The sequence below is a fragment of the Equus asinus genome, chromosome 9, assembly GCF_041296235.1.
Source record: "Equus asinus isolate D_3611 breed Donkey chromosome 9, EquAss-T2T_v2, whole genome shotgun sequence".
Classification (NCBI taxonomy): domain Eukaryota; kingdom Metazoa; phylum Chordata; class Mammalia; order Perissodactyla; family Equidae; genus Equus; species Equus asinus.
The window spans coordinates 83,060,240-83,079,285 of NC_091798.1; the positions used below are offsets into that span (position 1 = coordinate 83,060,240).

The 19,046-nt window shown below is 38.7% G+C and overlaps 1 long non-coding RNA gene across 2 annotated transcripts in view; it reads left to right on the forward strand.

Annotated features, from left to right (window-relative positions):
• The first annotated feature begins 1,373 nt into the window (after window positions 1–1,373).
• LOC123289785 (uncharacterized) overlaps window positions 1,374–19,046 on the forward strand; it is a 37,376-nt gene continuing 19,703 nt past the window's right edge. The window contains exons 1-3 of one of the 2 annotated variants that reach the window (XR_006533950.2): window positions 1,374–2,023; window positions 6,034–6,075; window positions 18,212–18,324. This is a non-coding gene — a long non-coding RNA (uncharacterized lncRNA). The remainder of the gene's footprint in view (window positions 2,024–6,033; window positions 6,076–18,211; window positions 18,325–19,046) is intronic. The other variant, XR_011505973.1, reaches the window with a different exon arrangement.

The following is a 19,046-nucleotide window of genomic DNA, read 5'->3' on the forward strand; positions in this document are numbered from 1 at the left end:
ATCAGTTAGGAACATGACTAATATAATTAATATGACTATTAGTCATAGTGGCTTAAAGACATTAGGGCTTATTTTTCTCTTGTAATGAGAAGTCTGGAGGTAGGGAGTTGCTGGTAGAGTGGCTCCAAAACATCAGGACAGAGTTTTCTGTAATCCTCTTAGCCTTTTTCTGAAGGACCCAAAATGGCTGCCAGAATTCTAGCCATCAGGATCACATTCAAGGGGGAAGCAGGAGAAAATGTGGAAAGGCAGAAAGAAGGAGAATGTCAAAGGAAAATGTAGGTGAAGATTTATCATGTCACTTTAGGGAACTGTGTGGAACCACTGCCAAATCTGAAGTGACTATGATACTTAGTTAAACAACAATGCTTCATTATTCTTCCCCTTATGAAGTTTAAGGATGATGAACTTATTGATGTCCTTGGAAGATCAGTTAACAGAAGCATATAAATTGTGTTCCAGATGAAAACTTATGGTTTAACCTATTGATCTATTTAACTGTGCATAATTTTATTCTTTCCACTCAATCTCATCAACAAAACCCTCAACTTGACAGAATTATTTACTCAAATTTATTAAGTAGTTACTCTGTGTCAGGCACTGTGCTTTTCCTGGGGATAGAGAATGTAGGAGACTATAAGAGAACATGGGGCTGGCCTAGTGGCCAAGTGGTTAAATTCATGCACTCTGCTTCAGCAGCCCAGGGTTTGCCAGTTCAGATCCTGGGCACAGACCTACATACCACCCATCAAGTCATGCTGTAGCGGCATCCCACGTAGAGGAACTAGAAGGACTTATAACTAGGATATACAACTAGGTACTGGGGCTTTGGTGAGAAAAAAAAAAAAAGAGGAAGATTGGCAACAGATGTTAGCTCAGGGCCAATCTTCCTCGCCAAAAAAAAAAAAAAAAAAGAATGTAAGAGAACAGGACAAACTTCTTTGCCTCTAGAAGCTCATTACTTAGTAGAGAAAACAAATCAACAGGCAATTATTATGGTAAGTGATACATTCTCTGAGCAGGGCAAGCCTTAAGATCTCTGGACAGGCAGCATATGGATCCACTCAGTTGGGCAGGGGAGGACAGAAACCGAGAAGACCTCCCTGAAAGAACTGACAGCTCACTTGTTTTTTTTTTTTTTTTTAAAGGTGAGAAGGAGTTGAGGGAGCGTGACAGTAGTTCCAAGAAGATTAAAAAGCAGATGCTCAAATACAGGAAGGTGTGGGTTTACGGTATACTACAAGCTCGGTAAGCCCTGGATATATTTTCAAGAGTTACATTTGTATACTTGTATGAATCACTAAGTTCTGAAATGTTATTCTTGCAATATAATTTCCTTTTCAAAACTGTTAACTCCTAGAGCAGAAAACCACAAAGCTGAACCAAGATACAAATGCTGGTGATCATCTTGACTCACTCACCAGCTGAGTGGCTGTTATCTGAACACCATAAGGAACATGTAGAAGTGATGAGTTTCAGGTGAAATATGTGCTTGAGACATCTGGGGAACATCTGAATGGAAAGGGAGAGTAGGCAGTGTGGTAAATAATCTTGAAGCATAAAAGTAAAGTCTGGGATAAAAGTATAGATGAGAATTCCTTTATTCGTTCCACAAATATTTATGGATCGCATAATGCTAGATGTTGGAAATACAATGATGAATAAGAAGAAGTCCCTCCCCTCAACATGTTTGCATTATAATCAAGGAGACAGAGAGGTAAAGGATTTAAAGTACCTAGAGGTGGCATTTCAAACCAGGAAGTTAGATTACTTCCAAACTGCACAGACAGTCTGTCAAGTGAGAAGAGATGACTCATCAGGAAATGTGAAGCCTACTAACTTTTAAAGGAGATGGTGGTGGGAGAAGAGAGACTCAAAACAGAAATTGAAAAGGAGCATCTGGAGAGGTAAAAAGGAAACCAGAAAAGAGTGGTGTCAGAGAAATCAAGAGAAGTGAGAGTTTGATAAAGGGAGCCAAGGGTCTCGAAGGCTAACGTGAGAGCCAGGAAGCTCAGGACTGAAGGTACGCACTGGGTGGAGGAATTAGGAGGTTATTGCTGATCTTGACAGGAGGAGATTTGGGGAATTGAGCGGAGGCAGAAAGCTTTCACTTTGGGGAGTAAATGCGAGGCAAGGAGGAGAGAATAAATGTCTCCTACTCCTTTCCTGAAGCTTGGCTGTGGCGGGAAGGAGAGAAATAGGGGAATGTAGAATTAAGAAAGTCCTTTGAATAAACACTAGGTTAAGAAAAAGCCAATTGACAGGATATGTTTAAATGTAGGAAAGGGTGTAGATAACATAAGGAACAACATCCTAAAGGATTTTGGAGAAAGTGGGATCTAGAGAGAGGGTGGGAGGAATTTAGCCTGCAGTTGGGTTTCTCTTCCACTGAGACCTGAGAAAACACAGAGTTCCAGGACTTGAGTGCAAGTGTGTCTAGGAAAGTTGAGAGAGTACCAACCCTGTGGCCTATATTCCTCTGTGAAGGGGGCCTGAGAGTCTTTGAGGACTTAAGATGGAGATCTTCAAGAGAATGATGAAAGTTTAAAACTCTGTCATGAGGACTTGGAGAGAGAGTTGCTTAAAAGCCCATCAAAGGATTGCCAGAACCTCTCGAGATCCAATCTGAAGCTGAGACCATGGTATTTTTCTTGGTACCAGTTCCCATTACTGTGTGATTTTTCTCCAGAGTACCTAAGACTTTAGGTTCAGGCAATGAGGAAGGCCATAGTTAAATACCTTGTTCTAGGGCTGAGGGCAGTTTGGTTGGGAGAATAAAGGGATAAGGGATTGAGAATATTAGCAAAACATGGTTTAATTCAAGGCCTCCTAGATTTTCCCTCCTCAAAAACTCGCACCATCTTCTGTAGTTCCAGCATGCTGGTGTGCAGACACACAGCACTTCTTTGTCCCTAAGGGCTGACCATGGCCAGAATCGCCAGACCTCCCAGTCTTGTTATCTCTCCAGTGGCATAAGTAGCTTGGGGCATTTAAAATATTAAAATAAAATGCTAACTTTAATTAAAATAAAAAAGTTATCTTTTTCTATTATGTTCTGCAAATGGTTGGGAAGCACTGGTTTAGGTGATTTATGAGATCTATGCCGTTAGAGATGGCATCGATGCCTCCAGGCAGCTTTGACTTAGAAGAAATAGTTGTTTCCATAAGGGAGAAACACAAGAGTGAGCGGAATGACAGAGCTGTCAGGAAAGGCTGCTGTGGCTAGAGAGGAAAATAGGAATAAAGATTTCAAAGACTTGGGTGTGGCTGCTCAGGTGATGAGCTGGACTGGAGTGGAGGAGTGGGGCAAGGATTGGGATTTGGGTTAGATTTTCCCCAGAGACGTATAATGTCCCTCAGGATAACGACAGTCAAGATTGCCAGCGCCTCTTTCTTTTTCCCTTGTCCTTTCCTTTTCTCCCTCTGTTCTGGTGAGACTTAAATTACGGATTTTATTTTAAGGATGCACGTGAATCGAAACTGGAAGATTATCAGATACTAGGGAGCTCTAGGGATCAGAGTGAATCTTTTTCTTTTTCATTTGAACAAGTGGTTCCATGGCTAAAAATAAGTCTGAAGGCCACGTATGGAAAGCAATGGATCAACTAAGGACCCTTCGGGGAACTGTCTGTAAATTCTAGATCTCTCAGTTGAGTTTCAAACTGTTGGACATTTTTTTAATCAAAAAAATTTTTTTTTAATTCAAATCCTTTCTTTCCCACCTCATAAAGTAGAGGAACATAAATCTTATTTTAAGATCTGACTTTTCAGAGCATCTTTGTTGTAGATGATACACCATTGACTTTTAATATCTATAGCTTTTCTATAGGATTTTCCTGTGAAAATAACTCATCAGCTAACTGGACTTTGTTCATCACAAATCGTCCTGAAATAATACCCTCTTTCATAGATATCTTTTAAGACAGTTCCACGTCTATAGTGTGCTCAGTCAATGCTTTTAATATAGGTGAGGCAGCCTGTGATTCTGCGATTGGTTACAGTTTCTCCTTATGTCATCTCTAGTTTTCACTTAAGAGATGTTTTTTTTGGGGGGGGGGCTGGCCCCGTGGCTGAGTGGTTAAGTTCGTGCACTCTGCTGCAGGCGGCCCAGTGTTTCGTTGGTTCGAATCCTGGGCTCGGACATGACACTACTCATCAAACCACGCTGAGGCAGCGTCCCACATGCCACAACTAGAAGGACCCACAACTAAGAATATACAACTGTGTACCGGGGGGCTTTGGGGAGAAAAAGGAAAAAAATAAAATCTTAAAAAAAAAAGAGAGATGTTTTTGAGAGATGTTTGTATAGAAAATATTTATTTTTGTTTTTTCTTTTTTCCAACTTTATTGAAATATGCTTGACAAATAAAAATTTTGTATATCTAGGTTGTACAATGTGACTTTTTTAGAAATTGAGGTTATGATAGTTTACAACATTGTGAAATTTCAATTGAACATTATTGTTTGTCAGTCACCATATAGGTGAGCCCCTTCACCCTTTGTGCCCACCCCACACCCTCCCGTCCCCCGGTAACCACTAAACTGTTCTCTTTGTCCATGTGTTTGTTTATCTTCCACGTATGAGTGAGATCATACAGTGTTGGTCTTTCTCTGTTTGGCTTATTTTGCTTAATGTCATACCCTCAAGGTCCATCCACGTTGTTGCAAATGGGACAATTTTGTCATTTTTTATGGCTGTATATAGAAAAGATTTTTGTTTTTTTGTTCTATGTTAACTTCCAGGAAAGCCTCAGTTAGAAATTCAGTACAGTTCTTACAGCATTAAGCCAGGAGAGAATTCTTTATTTCTCTCTTTTACCGTTCTGTTCTTTCATTTTCTTATCTTCTTTCCTTACTTTCTTATTTTTTCTTTCCTTTTCTTTCTTTTGCTGCAACTGTAGCTCATTTCATTAAAGGCTGTTTGGGAGAAATTGTGGTCTTTACTTAGATAGCAAAGGGCTAGGTGTTAGACTATGGCTAGTGTTATTCAAAATGTTAAAGCTATTACCTAAAAACATTATTTAAAAAAATTCATCATTTTAGAAAGGCTACATTTGGTAGTTCCAGCAGGAGCAATGTGGTATAATGTGTTACTAAATTGCCAGTAAAATAGGATTTTCAGATTATGTAATTTTTCAGTGTATACGCAAATATGTGGAGTTTTATTGCTTGCTATTCCAACAAGTTGCGGTCATTCAAAATGAAATGTAATAGCCTTCTTTACAGGATTTGTGAGAATAATTTTCAAATCTGTATTTGTGAAGGATGAACTCTTCAAATCTAAATATGGGAGAGATAACTTGGAAATCTGTTTATAGACATTTGGACTGAGCTTCCATAACAGGAGGGAAATAAAATTAACTTATTCAGATCATGCTCATGTTTAAGATAAGGGGGGAAAAAAGTGGTTTCTGCTATTAGATCTAGTGTTAAAGTTCAACCACAAGAGGAGAAATAGTTTCAGAATGCTCTGTGAAAGTAGCAAAAATGAAATGAAAATCTAAATGTGTGATGAAAAGTGAATTATCTCTCAAGGGCAGAATTTCAAAGGGAACTTACCCTAAAATCTCTTTAGATGTTCAATCTGTAGTATGAACATTTAATCTTTTTTGCTCGGCTTTGAAATTGTACCCATTTAAATCTGCCTGTGCCATTTTAGAAAGGTCTATACGTTTGAGAAGGTGTCTGAGTCATTTCTCAAATTAATGCCAAAGGCAAGAGATGAGGTTGTTGAATTAATCTTGCCGGGACAAAATCAGAAGGTTTGGAGGTTGCAATTTGAGAGAGGCAGGGAAATACGTAACCACCAACCAATTCCTGTATCTTGTTTACAGATTGTCAGAAAGAGATAATTTAGCTTATGCTATCGTTCTAGAGAACTTGAAATGACTGCTATGTATGTATTTTTAAATGACTTAATTCAGATTCTTATATATTGAGACTGTGACAGATTCTCTCCCCATCTCGTTCAGAGGTGTGAATTTTCAGAACCCTTCCTAATAATCTTGTGATGTGCTTGAATTTTTCCCAAAGCATGAAGAAGGATGGATCAAGAATGTCCAAGGAGGAGGAAAGGTGAGAATTAAAGTAGCACATTTCCATCAAGTAAATTGAATTGACACCTATGCAGAAACTAGTCCTTATTATCCTTTTAAAATAGCCTAGCATTGTCTCTGTTTTACAATGTAGTGCCTCTTGGTTCCTTTTTGGCTTGGAAATACTACATTTAGTGTAGAAAATTAAATATACATGAATTCCCTTAAATTAACATTGGAGATATATTTAAACATTATTATTTTTAAAGGTGGATTTTTTTTCCTTACTAAAGTGAATAAAGTTCATAAGCCAGAAGCTATTAAGCTAGACGTCTGTGTGATTTTCTTCTGAACTAACGGCCCCTGACCAAGGATTCTTTGAGACCTGTTTTAACAAGTCACTTCCAACCTCAGTTTTTCCAGGTTTTACTCTCTATACCCACAACCCCTCACCAGCTCTCTTCACTCTTGAAGTAAAATCATTTTACTCGTTAACCTAATTCATTCATTTAGGTATTTTTGGATTGTGTAAATATTCAGAATTTATCCACTCATCTATTCATTAAAATAAATCAAAAGAATATTGAACTCTAATAATGTGTAGTTCTGGGTGTTTGGAGTATTCGTTAATGGCTAGCTCATGACCCTTCCTTTTGAATAGCTTGCATTACATGGGAAGGTGTAATATGTGTTCAGAAATAACTATAATACAAGAAAGAAAATAGTGTTTCAAAAGAAGAGGGGACCATTACTTAAACTAGTTCAAAGGAAGATGAAATTAGCTACATACTGGCTTAGTATTTCATTTCCATTAACCTCTCCATCTTGCAACGAGGGATCATTTCAAATTGATTATTTCAGGAGAAAAAGATGTACAATTGGAACCCACTTAAAAGAGATTTTGTTTATCTACCGTTTTCTGAATAATTCTGGACCTCAAGCACCTTTATCTATTTCTAGGTATTGAAACCCAGATATCTTCCTGCCTTCTTTCAGAAGTTAGCTTCCTCTCCTGTACCGTGGAGGAGGGGTGGAGAAGACAGCTCAGTCTGGCTGACTCTCCCAGTCCTCTTTAGGGTCCTGCATTTTTTCCCCAGCTGCTCCCAACAGTCTTTTCGGAGTTACCACACCAGACTGGGAAGATCTACAAAATTTGTTTTATTGTACACAGAGAACCACTTCAAAAGAGAATTATAAGGCAGGATAGGAAAGAATTAAAAACTTGAATAACAGGACTTTCCCCAGAGGACCAGAGAAAAAATACCTAAGTAATTTAGGCCCTTCCCAAGATGATCCCTTGAGAACTTCCCAAGTCCTAGTTGATTCTGCTTCCCTGAGATTATTGCCCTCTTTCTAGCATCTTCTTTAGTTCTCTATGATAATCTTCAACCACTTCTCTCATTAATTATCACCCCATTGGCAGGAATGCCCCCATTTCGTGTCCGGTTCCTTCTCCCTACGTTTGTCCAGTCTGAGGTCTTCATCTGGAGGAGAGCTTCTAGGGTTCTTAGGGCAGTCAGAGACATAGTTGAAACCTACGCCCTTATTGTTGTCTCTAGTTTTCTTCCTCTTTGGGCAACTGAACCAACGTGAACGGCAAACACATTTATTACACTGTAACATGCTAAGGGCGAACTTATGCACCTCTCCCAATGTCAGGAACAGCAAAATCCAAACCCATACTGAGGAGTGAAATGTTTCCTTAATAAACAAGTCCTATTTTCTTTCTTTTACTTTACCAATAAGCTTTTTCTGAGTTATGAATCACACAAAAACCTAGTGGCTTAAAATGGCAACCGTTTATTCGGCTTATGGTTCTGTGCGTTGGTGATTCAGACTGGGACTATGTGATCATTTTGCTCCTGATCGTAGCTGATTGCATCTCACTCTTGTATCTGTTGTCAGTTAGTAACTCAACTTGGGCACAGTTCATGATGGCCTCATTCATATGTCAGAAGGTTGTTCCATTGTTAGCTGGGGTGACAGGACTGCCTGGGCTATGTGTTTCATCATTTAGGACATCTGCTCACATCATCCATACACCTGCTCACATCATCCAACAGACTTATTTAGTGGAGCTCATTCATGTGGCAGATGAAGGGTTTCCAGGGCAACAAGAAGGCAAGTCCCAAAGTGCAAAGCACTTTTGTCCCTCTGCTTGTGTCACGTTTGCTAAAGTACCATTGACCAATGCAAGTCACATGACCGATCCAGATTCAAGGGATAGAGAAATATGTTCCACCTATTGATGGGAGGATCTACGAAGTTAAGTGGCAAATCTGTGGACGTGGGGAGGGAAGGAATTTATGTTCCATTTAAAAAATCCATAAGACCTATTTTTGTGTGCAGTATAAACTTGTTTTTTCTGCTTTGAGCCTATGAGAATAAGAAAGGAATGACATTACACTACAATGGCTGGCCCCTCTAGCTTAAGGAGGAGTTCAAGTTGACAGTTCTTTACTTCCCCACAAGTCTTCCTCCAACCATGAGGAAGGGATGAGGTTGGGGGAAAGAGAAGAGTTACCCGATTTTTCCCACTGCCACTGGTATTAATAGAGCCAACTCCAGAGACAGTAAAAATGTAAGACCAAATAAAATAGTCTGATTTTGTCATGGAGTAAACTGTGTGGGGAGCGTAGAGGAGAGTTGAAGTTACTATTTAGCTATGTAAAACAACCACTTGATTATTGTTGTTGCTGATGGCCCAACTTTTAACTTGTTTAAAACAGTCTAGACAAGCCATAGATCTTTAGCCAAACAGATGCATCAGTAATGCAGAAAGTTGACACGACTTGAAAGATTCCAAAACCCTTGGGTTAAGAAGTTAGCTCCTAAAACACCTTTTAAAAGGCAAATGTATTTCTAGAGAGTGAGGATTGGAAAAATAAAATACATAGGCAGAAAACAAACCTTTGATACAATGGAATCCAGTGGAGAAAAAATTTTATGAAGGAGATGGAAGAAAAATATGATCTATAACACTGGTGTGCTCTAAGAAGTCAGGAAGTAGCACAGGGGTACTGGGGACGTACGGAAGTTTCGAAAAGGGAAGATACTGAAAATGTGCATCATTTACTTTATATTCTGCCTTGCACATGTGCTCTCGTGTAATGAAATCCTGCATGCACATTTTCTCCTAATTTGTTATTTAAGTCTCACCTTTCAAAAATAATTTGTGATGATAATAGAGCAAAAAGTGTTGCCAAATTGCATCCAAATATACAAGCTTCACTAACGAAATGACACATTTTGACCATGTTTTTTCCTTTATTTAGAGCATAGAATTTACTGCATTCATCTCTCACATATCTTTTTTTTTAAAAAAGGAAAAATCTATAGAAAAATTGATGTGACATCCTGTTATTGACAAATACTCCAATAAAACTTCTCAGTAAGAGCCTTGGAAGGATGACCAGAATCTGTACCATATGCATTTGTATTTCCCTCCACTCTTGTCATTATATTAAAAACCACAGAACATTTATATACGAGGACACTCTTAGAAAATGAATACATTGAGCTAAGGTTTGTGACCAATATTCTTGAGGTTTCTAATCTACTGGAGTCCACATAATATATCCCACAGATGTATAATCAACCAGATAAACAGAAAATTGAACAAATGAAGTAGGGAAGTTATACAAGAGTAATGAACTAAATGCATTTTATGGGGTTTTCAGTGAGAAACTCACATCCTATCTCTGTGTTTGGACCACCTGGGATGGGATCAAATGACCATCTTTCTGGAAGAGGGAAAGGTTTATAGAAGAGATGGTATTTCACTATTTCTTTCTCTGAAAGAAAGGAGAGAGTGTGATCTTCTGACAGAACATCTACGCTCTTTACTCTCCTGAAATTGTTGGTAGTTTGAAAGTAGCCTTTCATTTTACTATTTTTATTAGCATAAACATTTTTTCCAGTAATATTAAGATGCAATCGACCTATAACTATGTGTAAGTTTAACGTGTACAACATAATGATCTAATATACGTGTATATTTTGAAATGATTATCACAATAAGTTTATTTTGAATTCTTGATATCTTTACATTGGCATTAAATTGGAAATGGGTATAGAATTACTTGATTTGAAAATACAAAAATAGTTATCACTGAAACTAATTTGATGTGCCTTTCCTTCCTCTTCTGTCTACTTCAATACAAATATATAGAGATCTCAGGCTCCTTGCGTTCCATTCATGACATTCTAAGTCAGAGAAGGCTCTTCTTACAGAAAATGCCCAGACCACCCGCCACTGAGGTATCTTATGTTCTAGGATTGCGTTTCCTCGTATATCTGTAGGCAGCTCTAGCTTTTATCTTCTCAGCTAAATTAGTTCCTGCATGTTAAAAAAGGGGAAGTGGTGAACCACCCCCACGGAAGGCTTTATTTGGTTTTTGAAAGCGGGTTTGCTCCGATCCTGCTGTGGTTATTACAGGAGACAATTTTAGCACTTTGAGCTGTGTGTTTTCCAGAGGAAGTGTTTAAAGAAGAATTTTGCAAAATGTTGAAGGTTAACATTTCAGCTCTGCTAGCTGTTAAAGGTCAGGATGTTTTGTGATTAAGTTTGAGAGAATTCTTGGGTAATCTGAGTGACAGGAATTAATACGGAAATATAACACAGTGCATACATTCCCTTTCTTGTTCCTACAACCTACTATTCAATAAACACTGAAAATCCTTCGCATTCCTTCTCCAATTGAATACTTCCTTGGAAGTAACTCACAGGGCTTTCCCCCCAAGTGTTAGTGGGTAGTAATTTTACATGCAAACAGTATCACAGCGTTACAGTGGTGAAAGTGGGCACTGACAAATGTCTTGATCTTTCTTAAATTATGAATCTATATGGCTTGTATTTCCACATATGCAAAATTCGTTGACACAATACAATATTAGTGCTTGTTTAGGACACATGATAATCTATTTGTTGGTACTATGATATAATAACTTGAAATTTCATGCATGTTATAAAAAATCTAGATAGGTTAATTGGTGCTTTTATAATGAAAGAGATACTAGTAATCTAATACAAAGTTAATTTCATAGTTTTTAATTATGTTCTTTTATTTCTTTAAAGGTATGCTTTTTGATGAGGAAGATTGGCCCTGAGATAACATCTGTTGCCGATCTTCCTCTTTTTTATTTTTCCTCCCCAAAGTCCCAGTCCACATTTGTATATCCTAGTTGTAGGTCATTCTAGTTCTTCCATGTGGGATGCTGCCACAGCATGGCTTGATGAGCGGTGTGTAGGTCCACAGCCAGGATCTGAACTGGTGAACACTGGGCTGCCAAAGGGGAGCACACAAGCTTAACCACTCAGCCACAGGGGTAGGCATCTTACTTGCATTCTTAAAACCATTTGAATTTTGAGTTGACTTTTTGTTTCTTCCCAAGGAATCAGCAGTTTTGATGCTATGTAGAGAAATCATATGTGACACTACACCACCGTCTCAGTCCCCGGAACACAGCAGGCGCTCAGTTAGTGTTGTGGAATATACTGTAGCCAAACAACTCAGAGCGCGAAGAAAATATTAATTATCTATAAGGAAATAGTAAATATCTATTAGGTCTAAAAATGTATTTTCAAGAGAATAAAAATGGAAATTGGAAAGAAACTAAAAATGTCAGTGACTGACAATCCTTTCTCAAAGGTCATCCAAAGAGAACCAAAGGGCTCATGACCACACGTCTCATCTCCATTTCAGAAATATTATTCATTGGGAAGAAAGGTGTTTGCCAATAGTCCTTTTTTAAGCAGTAGGAAGAAATTCTCCTAATAGTAATTTTGTAACACTTAGTATGCACCTGTTATGGGCCAGTCAGTGCACCGAGTGACTTACAGGTAGCATCTTAATCAATCCTAAACACGGGATGAGGTAGATAATAACATTACCTCCATTTCACAGATGAGGCAATTCGAACATAGGGCAATTAAATAACTTCATTGTCTTTGATGTAGTAAATGGAGAAGCCAGGATATGAGCCCAGGCACTTTCTAGCCTAAACATTGTGATACACCCTATGACACTTACAATGGAGTTTATATGTTCTGGTAGACGGCACATGGTTAGTAGCCGTTGTCCACTTGGAGATGCTAGCCCTGAAGCTCCAGACCAGGCCGGACAGGGCTCAGCATTGCCCTGACTGAACATGGGCTCATTCCCTTTACTTTTTAACAGAACCTCATTTCTGTGCTCGTTTGTATGGTAGCTTAATTTTTGTTTTTACTACTTTATTCTCCGCCACCTTCTTACCCTCCCTCTTTCTCTCTCCTGGAGAACTGTATAGATTAAAAAGCAGAATTTTACCTGCTTATAGTTCATTTAACAATTTTCCCAAATGTAAAACTTTCTATAGCAACTCAAACCAGTGTTTTTTTCCCAAGGAGAAGTGTTTATTACAACTATAAGGGTTTTTTTGTTTTTTGTGTTTTGCTTAGTAGAACAGAAGATGCTGACTAGGTGTCAGTCCCCACGGAGAACAGGACCAGAGCAAACGTGTTAGGAGTGCGCAATGATGCTTACGTAGGAGAGTAGGAGAAACTGTGCCATCAGGCTACCTCTATTTAACTCACCAGTTAGTAATTGTAAGCTTGTATGTTGCAAACCTCCTTTTAAGACAGACTTTTTCCAACTGCTTGTTCTTGTCACTTAGTATCACTTTTACTTCTGTAGCGTCCCAGCCCTGCCACATTCCGCCAGCTCAGCAGACCCCCGCCTTGGCTGGCTCCTCCTCAGTTCCTCCTTCTCTTTCTCTTCTCTCAACACGTAACTCAAGATTCAGCATCCTGCTTTCCAGTTGTGACATTTTAATCCACTGCCCCCACTTCCTGTAGTATTCCTTTATTTTCAGTTCTATCAGTGATAAAAATACCATTTATTCATTATCACGATTTTTACATTGTTTTATTTGTGTTTATTTCATACAACAGCCTATGTTGCATTTTTGCCCAATCACATTAAAAGCCCCTCAGAACTAGAATTATTTCTTCCTTTAATGCCAACTAAAGACAGTGTTAAGTGCCAGTAGTTACTGCTTTGCATTATAGTAAATATGAAAAATAAATCAAAATGCACCCTTCCCCCAAGGCCCCATCTCTCAACCTCTCCATTACTCGCTGTAGTTTTCTAACAGTAGTCTATTGGGCTTTCTATTTGTAAAGGATTGCTGGAGTTTTATTTGATATGTTTGTCTTAGTTTTCAATATCATTTCTGTCAGGAACTTGGGCTTCCTCCTTTTTCAATGTTTCTAAAATTCACCTTTTCTTTTCCTTTTCAAGTGTCTCACTGTTGGTCAGATCCTTATGACAATGTGCCTGAATTATAGACTTAGCTTTATGGCTAATAAGCATAAATTAGCTCATCTTTCCCCAAACCCAACCTGCATAGCTCAGTAAGACATCCCTTCCAATGTGTCACCCCTAGGTACAGAAACTATAATGTCCTCTTGACCTATCAATTTCAAGTTCTTTAGCCATATACACAAGTCCGGGACCACCTGATCTATAAAGATTTATTTTTCATTGCTTCCTAATACATGCAATTGACTTTGGCTGACGGATCTCATTTATTATCTCTCCATACACACTATATTCATTCCTGTCTCTCTTCTTTAAGTTGTTCCTGGAGGCGGAGGATGTCTAGGCTACTATCCTTTGCTTAAACTCCAATTAGATCTGCCTGTGTACTTCATGAAACATTAGCTAGACATTTAATCCTATTAAAAAATACAGGTATCCCAAATGTCCATGGGAAAAATACATATTCTGTAACTTAACTTTTAATTGTTTGTAAATTATTCTGTTTCTTTGTTTTACTCAACATTTAGAGTGTAATGTCCTTAATGTTTAGATTAGATGGATTTGTTTATTGTTTAGGTATTATTACGTGTTCAAGCAGCATTCTGGTTCAAAATTCTGTCACAGTCCTCATTACCAACAAAGGCCTTCTGCATTTTGAGAACAGGAAAAGGTGGTCAACTTCCAAGGGCCTGGGTTTATCCTTGCTAAGTGACAAAAAGATTCTGGGCAGAATATTAAATCTTTAAATTGTCTTTCATTTTTTTCTGCTTCTAAAATAAACAGTACTATTAGCAGCAACTTAAACATTTTTCTGTTCATGTCAGAAAATACTTTGCAAGATCAGATTCATGTTATTTTAAAAAAGAGCTTCAGCAAGTCATGCGCTATGGTCACCGTAAGTTCAAAAGTAAGGAGTCCCTCCTCTATTTTCTTAGAGCACCGCTCTAGGCAGTTAGAAAACATCAAAGCGGCTAAGAGGACACTCGGACTTCAGCTCCCTCCAGATCACCTACCTGCACAGTACCTTCTCACCAGTGGGAGCCATCGGCCTCGCCGCTGCGTTTCCTCTCCCTAGACTGCCTGGTTGATGGGCTTAGGGTGTGACTTTGCTCATTTCCTTTTTCTCACCTCACAAAGCCCTGGTTTGTTTGCTTTCCCTAAGACCTCTGTGCTACCTAGCTAAGCCTGGCTTCCTGTCCAGTGCTGTTCACTGTGTCTCCATGGTCCCGGCTCAGCTGGAAGAAAATCAACTGAGGGTCTGAAAATCTACACGTTTTTAATGACTTCCTCAAACTTCTCCTCACTTACCCTTTAGTGCTGGCAACAGCCAGGTCAGAGAAGGTAGTATCAGTGACTCAAATATTTAGATTTTAGCACAATAAAAATATCCAGCTTTCTGCTGGCTGAAACTGCATGCGGTAGGGGAGGGAGTGGAAATTCTAGGGCAGAGCACTGTTTTCTATTGTGTGTATGTGCTTGGGTTTAGTAATACCCCCCTGTACCTTGTGTTAGCGAGGAACATTAAGAGTTGGACATCCTTTCGTGGTGGCGCTTTAGGGACTCACTCCCACTCATGCTAAGGAGTGAGCCAGAAGTCGGGGTTTGGAAAGGATAGCAGTGAGCCCCTCGTCAGTATTAGAAATAGATGGGGCTTTAACAGTGAAAAAGGAATAGCCTTCCTAGAGAAGATATGGAGGGCCTGCTTCCTGTGTACACTGAATATAGCTGTTTGTTTTCCAACCAAGTATGAACTCAAGTAGGAACCAGAAAGGTTTCCTTAGAAAGAGTTGGACTTGCTGGAGGATCATTCTATCAGGAGGGACTTTGTGGGTGTCTTCCTTACAACTGCATCTCTGAAATGTGTGGACACACCTTCAGGAGACATGAGTGAGGCCTGTAGATATGCTGGAACAGGCTTATACCATTGCAGAGTGAATATTCAACCTTCTGAAAATAGCACACACAACGCAAGGGCAAGCAAAAACTATTTGCGAGTAACCCATGTCTGTGAATTCTCTTAAAGTTTAAGAGAGTCTGTATTGATTGACATGTAAATTGGTGCAGCCACTGTGGAAAACAGTATGGAGATTCCTCAAAAAGTTTAAAATAGGGCCAGCCCAGTGGCACAGCGGTTAAGTTCGCATTTTCCGCTTTGGTGGCTCGGGGTTCGCTGGTTCTGATCCCAGGTGCGGACCTGCGCACCACTTGTTGGGCCATGCTGTGGCAGGCGTCCCACATATAAAGTAAAGGAAGATGGGCACAGACATTAGCTTAGGACCAATCTTCCTCGGAACAAAAAAGAGGAAGATTGGCAGTGGATGTTAGCTCAGGGCTAAACTTCCTCAAAAAAAAAAAAAAAAGAAAAAAGAAAAATAGAACTACAATATGATCCAGGAATCCTACTTCTAAGTATATACCCGAAGAAGATGAAATCACTATCTCAAAGAGATCTCTGCACTCCCATGTTAACTGCAGCATTATTCGCACCAGTCAAGACATGAAAATAACTTAGTATCTGTTGACAGGTGAAAGAATAAGAGAAAATGTGGGAGACATATATCATATATCTGTCATATATAGATATGTATACACACACACATATATATGAATATACACACACAACGGCATATTATTCAGCCATAAAAAAGAAGGAAATTCTGCCATTTGCAACACCATGGAAGGACCCTGAGGGCATTATGCTGAGTCAAACGTCAGAAAGAGAAAGACAAATACTGTGTGATCTCACTCACATGTGGAATCTAAAAATAGTGACCCCGTAGAAACAGAGAGTAGAATGGTGGTTGCTGGGGGCTGAGGGGTGGGGAAAATGGGGAGATGTTGGTCAAAGAGCACAAACTTTCAGTCATCAGATGAATATGTGCGGGGGACGTACTGTGCTGCACGGTGACGGCAGTTAACGATATCGTAGTGTATATTTGAAAGTTGCGATGAGAGTAGAGCTTTAACATGCTCACCATAAAAACAACAAGAAGCTGGTAATTATGTGAGGTAAAGGATGTATTAACTAACTGCATCGTGGCAAACATTTCACAATATGCATGTGTGTCAAATCAGCGCACTGTACGCCTGAAGCCTACACAATGTCGTACGCCGTTACATCTCAATAAAGCTGGAAAGAAAAAGCTGAAGTGAGTCTGGGTGCTTTGACTGAGGTCACCATCAGATAGTGCTGCTTATTTGTTTTTCCTCTGTCATCACACACACATGCAGACACACATACATACCACTATTATGGAGTATTTTATATATATAAATCACATATAATCATGTATAAATGTATATAAAAATATATATACATCACTATGTAGTATTTTACTACATTATCAAAAATCCACGATAAACACTTCTGAGATGATACTCTATATTTTAACCAATTTGAAATGAGAGGAAGATGTCCAGAAATGGAGATATTGACAGACATTCTGAAAATTTTGGGAGACTGGTTTGGAGAGTGGTTTGGGATGTTAGGTTGAATCTAGATTTTAAGACCACCTGACGTTATACTCTCCCCAAAGAATGATCTGACGATTTCATTTTTCAAAGTGGCGGGTGAAACTGAAATTAGCTGAAAGTCCTTCCTTGCATTCTGAGGTACGCATGTGCATACCAAAAATTGCTACGTTTCCTATGCAAGGCGTAAGCATTAACTCCTTGCTTTTTCAAGTTTTAGTTAACTTATGGTTATAAATCCTTGTATGAATATAGACTAAGACAAAAAGTGTAAAATTCTGAAGAGTGCAATCTTGAGGTGAGCTAATTTTTGAAAAAACTGTTTTTAAAAGATTATGAATTTAATCTCCTAACAGAACTTAGAAGTCATTATTTAGGCTTGCTTCTAGCATCAGTTCGGTACTTCAAAATGAAAAAGTTAATGAAAAGCACAGTTAGATGTGGTAGCTGAAACAGAAAAAATATATTTTTTTCCCAACTGAGGTTTTACTCTTAGAAAATCTTCAAAAAACAATAACCTTAAGTTTTCCAAAATACCTCCTCTTCTAAATTGGGCCCTTTAGAAATAGTGGTGGCTGATGAATTTCTCCAAATTTTAAAAAATGACTTTAGTAAAAAATGGAAATACATCAGGATAGAGCCAGGAATCGTTAATTCAGTTCTACATTTAATGAGACCCAGCATTCTGAAGGAGAAATTTTCTTGTAAGAATAACTCAGTGTTTGAGGGTGTGAATTCCGAAACAAACTTCACAGGTTCAAGTCTTGCCTCGGCCATTTGCTAGCTGAGTGACCCCGGGCAAGTTACAGACATGTCTGTGCTTCAGTTTACTCATCTTAAAAATGGGGGCAAAATAGGACTTAGCTCAAGTGGTTGTTAGGAGGATGAAATGAGATTATGAAGTGCTTAGACCGTATCCCTGGCACATAGGAAATTTTGTGTAAGGGTGAGCTGTCATTATTATTAAGGCATGCAGGTTGCAAGCTAGTTTCCTCCAGGCTGTTTACAACTTTTTTCAACATAAGATTTTTAGTTTCTCTGGACAAATAAAAAAAGTCTGGCTGTAAGATAGCAGGGTTATCAGCCGTAACCCTTCCCACTCCTGGGCTTGCTTCTCTCCTTCTGTTCAAGTTGACATCCATCCTCGCGGCCCTGGGTGGAGCCACAGAACCTTCATGGCCAAGAACTTTTATGGAGCAGGACTTGTGCTGATGGGGATACCCAGGACTGGGCATTCCTGCTCTCCCCTCCCCTCTTGAAATTAAGTAGCTTTAAAAAAATATGTAAGAATGCCAAAGTTTATGGAAGAGTCAATGAAGACTAAAATTATTTCCATAAGCCCTCTAATGAAATGTCTTGAGAATCTCCCTTTTTTCTTTCTTCCTTTATTTTATGCTCTTGCAGCTCATTCAGTTTCAACTGTCCTCGCCTTTGGCCCCATCCTGTGGTCGTTCGTTCGTGTGCACTGGCTATGCTCTTCTGTGAGAACATTCAAGATTGAGCCCTCAAAATTGCAGGTGAGTTAACACAAGATAGTTTCCAAGTAACATCCGTCCTCCACTATCTGTCCATTTCTAATGCTCCCTTTGTTTCTTTATTTTTGCTGTACTTAATTAAAGTAACACTTGCTTTTCAGGTTCTTTTTCTGTAGATAAGACCCGTGGTCCAACTAGTCCAACAGAAAAAGAGTAACCATGAAAATAAGTCTTTTCAAGGAAAACATCAATGTTGAAATATATCATTTTCACACCATTACAAATGTTGTTTTAGCCCATAATACTCTGAACATCTAGATCCTATAATGATAAGGACATCACTCCTAGATCTGACGTTATTTAATTTACCAGAACAAGGAGGATGATTTTCAGGCACCTTTCTTGTCATCTGGTATAATGAAAAGAGTAGCTCAAATATTTGTGGTTACATATGCATTAACACCCTGACGTTAAGGTGATAAAATTCTCAAATTTGTCTAAACTTATACTGTTTCCCTTTATTATATATATTATAAGATCTTAACAGAAACAGCATTTTCCTTTAAATCAGTGACAAAATGTCACTCAGACTCACAAGGCAGACTCATTTTAAAACTTACTTTAAAAATGTGTTACGGCGTTACGCATTAAATTACAGATTTAGACGATATTCTTTATGGATTTTCTGAATTGCAGGAAATACATATGATAATAAAATGTTATACATTTCAGTATATTCTGCTTCAAGTTGTCATTTGTTGATC